Source organism: Myodes glareolus, chromosome 2 (genome assembly GCF_982192425.1).
Source record: "Myodes glareolus chromosome 2, mMyoGla1.1, whole genome shotgun sequence".
Classification (NCBI taxonomy): Eukaryota; Metazoa; Chordata; class Mammalia; order Rodentia; family Cricetidae; genus Myodes; species Myodes glareolus.
This window is the reverse complement of record NC_142027.1, coordinates 12,103,626-12,108,223: the sequence shown is the minus strand read 5'-3', so window position 1 is coordinate 12,108,223 and position 4,598 is coordinate 12,103,626.

Sequence of the window (4,598 nt, the reverse complement as noted above, 5' to 3'; positions counted from 1 at the left end):
ATTCCTTAGGTAAGAGTGTATGGCAATTCCATGTATCATATCCTACAAATGCCCTACATTTTCACCTCTGTGACTTCAAGAACTAGACACATTACACTTTCTTACAGTGTGTTGATGGGAACAAAGAGTTTGAACTTTTTCAAAGTTTGAACTGAAATTTTTAACTATATCATCTCTGTGACTTCACATGTGTCTTGGTCCTGTTCTTGTTTCCTTGGTATCCTCCATCTCCTCTGGCTTTTTGTCTCTTCATTCTCGGGGTTACATGAACCTTGAAAGGAAGTATTTGGTGGAAACATCTGGTTTACTACTGAGAGTTCCAAGGTCTCTCTCTCTCTCTCTCTCTCTCTCTCTCTCTCTCTCTCTCTCTCTCCCTTTCTGCCTCTCTCTTTCTCTCTGTCTCCGTCTGTCTGTCTCTCTCTCATATCTGTCTGTAGGTCTCTGTATTCCCCCCTTATATGTATCTGTGTGTCTCTGTATCCCGCCCTCATATCTATCTGTGGGTCTCTGTAGATTTTCCTATTTCTTGCAATAAAACAAATGGGAAATATTTTTCTGTTTCTATTTTGTGGAATACTTTGAAAAGTATTGACATTAATTCTTCTGCAAAAGTCTGATAGAATTCTGCTCTAAAACCACCTGGCCTTGTTTGTTGTTTGTTTTGTTTTTTCTTTGTTGTTGTTGAGAAACCTTTAATTACTGTTTCTTGTTCATAGGGTTATATATCTGTTTAAATTGCACATGTGTCAGGTCTTCATTTAACTTTCATAAGTTGTATATATCAAGAAAATTGTCTTTTTTATGTTTTCCAATTCACTGGAGTACAGGATTTTAAAGTTTGTGCTCATGATTCTCTGGATTTCCTCAGTATCTGTTGTTATATCCCCATTTCTGCCTCTAATTTTGCTAATTTCAACATCCTATCAGCCTTTTGGTTAATTTGGATAAAGATTTGTCAATCTAATTTTTTTTTTAAAAAAAAAACTTTTTTGATTCTTTGCTGCTATTTTTATTTTATTGATTTCATCCCCCAAGTTTATTATTTCTTGTCATCAACTCTTCTTAGGTATGATTTCTTCTTTTTACTCTAGAGCTTTCAGATGTGATGCTAAGTCACTAGTATGGTGGTGTGGGAAGTCCTTTTGTATATGTGTTGCTTTTATTGTTTACCTTACTAGTAAACCATAAGCTGTGTGGTAAAATACAAAATAAAAATAAATGAGTTAACTTAAGAGTTAAGATTTAGTTAAAAGAATCCTGAGCTAATATGCCAAGCAGTGTTTTAATTAATACAGTTTTTGTGTAATTATTTGGGGTCTGGATAGTTGAGAAAAGAAGAAGCAGACTCCACCTACAGTATTAGACCTCTCCATTCTTTTATATAGGCACTAGTGTCTATGAATAGGCATCTTAGCAGCACCTTTATTATGTCTCATACATTGTTTTTTTCACTTTCATTCAATTCTAAGGAGTCTTTAATTTCTTTCTTGATTTCTGTCTTGACCAATTTTTCTTTTCAGTGGTGAGTTTTTCTGTTTCCATGAGCTTGTAGGCTTTCTGGTGCTGTTGATATCTAGCTTTAATACATGGAAGTCAGCAGAATTCAGGATGTTATTGCAATTTCCCTGTTTCTGTTAAGACTTACTTTGTGTCTGAGTATGCTATCAGATTTGAAGGACGTTCCAGGAGGTGCCAAAAAGATATATTCTTATATTCTTGGGTGAAATGTTCTATAAATATCTGTTAGGTCCTTGACTTAGTTTAAACATGGCAACTCTTACAAAGAAAACATTTAATTGGGATGACTTGCTTACAGATTGGGAATTCAATCTAATGGATTGCATAATGATGTAGGAAGCTGTGGTGCTGGAGCTCAGAGTGCTACATCTTGCAGACAACAAGAAATCAGCTGATTCTTACACTGAGGGAAGCTTGAGCAAAAGAGACCTCAAAATCTGACACACTTCCTCCAACAAGGTCACAACTCCTAAATATTGCCACTCCCTTTGAGGGCTATTTTCTTTCAAACCACCACATTTCACTCCCTGGCTTCCAAAAACTTATAGCCATATAACAATACAGAAAAAATAAATTCAATCCAATTTCTAAAATCCCATAGTCTATAAGAAACTCAAACTTGTTTCAAAGTCTCTTATGAGACTCATGGCAACTCATGGCAATTACCCTATAAAAATCAAAATCAAAAGGCAGATCACATACCTCCAACATATAATTAATTGTACAGGATAAATATAACCATTCCAAAATGTAGGGAAGGAAGCCTAGTGTGGGAATACTGTATGAAAGCAAGATTGAAACTCACGTGGACAAACTCTAAGCTCTGTATCTTAATGTCTGTCTTTGAAAAGCTCTTCAAATCTCCAACTCTGTTCAGCTTTGCCGACTGCAGCACACTTCTTTCTCTTGGCCTGGTTAGTAACTCTCCTTGACAGGTATTCTAAAACTCTGGTTTCTTTAACATCTTGAGATTTCCAAGGCAATCCATACATCAACTTCACAGCTTCATGTAATATCCTCTCTACTAGGCCTCCATTCAGGAAGACTCCAATAAAGGCCTGGCCTCAGTGGCTTTCTTTGGGTCCAAAGGCAAATTCTGTAACCCATTTTTTCCTAGCCTTAAGTCAAAAGTCAGAACCATGTGGCCCAAACTGCGAAGTTCTGCTGTTTACTGGGGCTGAAAGATGGCCTCCTTCTTCAGTTGCATATTCAATAGCTTTATGTCTTTCACTGCATAAATCTGGCTGTCCTTGAATTTTGCTCTTTAGACAAGACTGGCCTCAAAGTCATACATCCACCTGGCTCTGCTTTCCCAGTGCTGAGATTAAACTGTGTTCAACCACACCTGTCTTTAAATTTTCTAAACTTTTCTTTAGTTTCTTTAGTTCCTTTTCATATGTTGGAAATTTAGCTGGGTAGGATCTTGCCCTGAGGTCACCACTCATTTTATTCCACTTCTTAGTCTGTTTATTTCCTTGAACACAGGTCTTAGCTCCATTCCACTTCCTAGTGCTCTTTTTTTTCTCCTCAAAATTTACTTTTTGTAATTACCATGCTCAACTTGTTCCTTTACATTTAAAATCTTCTCTGGAGTTACCACTAAAAAGTACACAACAGATTCTATAATAGACCCTTTTGAGATTTCTTCTGACAATGGAATTAATCCAAATCTCTTCTTCACTTTAGTCTCAGGCACCCTCTTCAAACAGGGGCAAAAGCAGACACTTTTTTCTCCAAAACCTCATGAGAATGATCTCTAGGCAACACACTAAAACTTTTCTCCTCTGAGCAAGCCCCCATACCCAGTTCAAATCATATTCAGCTCCACTTGTCTTCCATGCTCCTACGAGTATGACCCATAAAGAAGGCCTTAAAGCATTCCACTTCTTCCATAATCCAAGGTACCAAGGTCCATATTACTCCAAACAATAGTATGGTCAGGCTTATCAAAATAACACCCAGTCACTGAAACCAACATCTGTCTTAGTTTGAGTTTTTATTGCTGTCAAGAGACACCATGATCATGGAAATTCTTACAAAGAAAATATTTAATTGGGGTGACTTGCTTACGGTTTCAGAGGTACACTCCATAATTATCATCAAGAGTAGCAGGAGAGCGTGTAGGCAGATGTGGTGCTAGAACTGAGAGTGCTACATCTTTTTTTCTTTATTATATTTTTCTTTTTTATTGATTTTTATTGAGCTCTACTTTTTTCTCTTATAGGCAACAGGAAGTTATCTGACTGTCACACTGAGGAAAAGATGCCTCAAAACCCGATGACACACTTCCTCCAACAAGGAGTTGGCCACATCTGCTAATAGTGCCACTCCCTTTTGGGTCATTTTCTCTCAAACCACCAGAGACCATTTGGTTTATAACATTAGTTAACTCCATCATTTTTCTGTTTAGATGTTTTCTCTATGACCAGTACATCAGTGAAAGTGTGAAGAGTGGAGTGCGAATGCCTCCCAAGATCTGTGCGTGAGGGTCCTTATGTAGTTTAAGCTCTAGTACTGTTTCTTTTATGAACATGAGTGTGATCATTTTTATCATAGTTTATGTTGCTATGACTTGTGCAAGTGTACATTTTTAAAAAAATATTATATCCTTCAAGTGATATGCTATGTTGGTATTTGAGGGCTGCATTGGTGCCAGATCCATGATGTTCTGGGTGGCCTACACTGCCACTTGGGACAATGGTGGTATCCAGATCCAGGTTCTGCCTAGGAACATGTCTGGATCTGTACCCCTGCTGCAATTGGGGTCTGTGCTGATATCTGTAGCCCCTGTCATCTCAGGGGGCCATAGGGACCAATTTTGATTAACTCAAAGGGCCCTGCTGAGTGGGCCCACCCTTCATTGGCCATGGGATAGCTGACCCTGAATATTATAGGACATTACAGCAAGAGAACTGGTCCTAACACATATAGATGACCTGTACCAGTCCCTGCCCCAGCATTCAGGAGAGGTGGCCTTACCGCCCCCCACCCGTCCCCGCACCTTGGGCCAGGGAGAATTGACGCTGGTATCATGGGCATAGGGTAGCTGGCTCCATCCCTTACCTGAGAGGGATAACCCC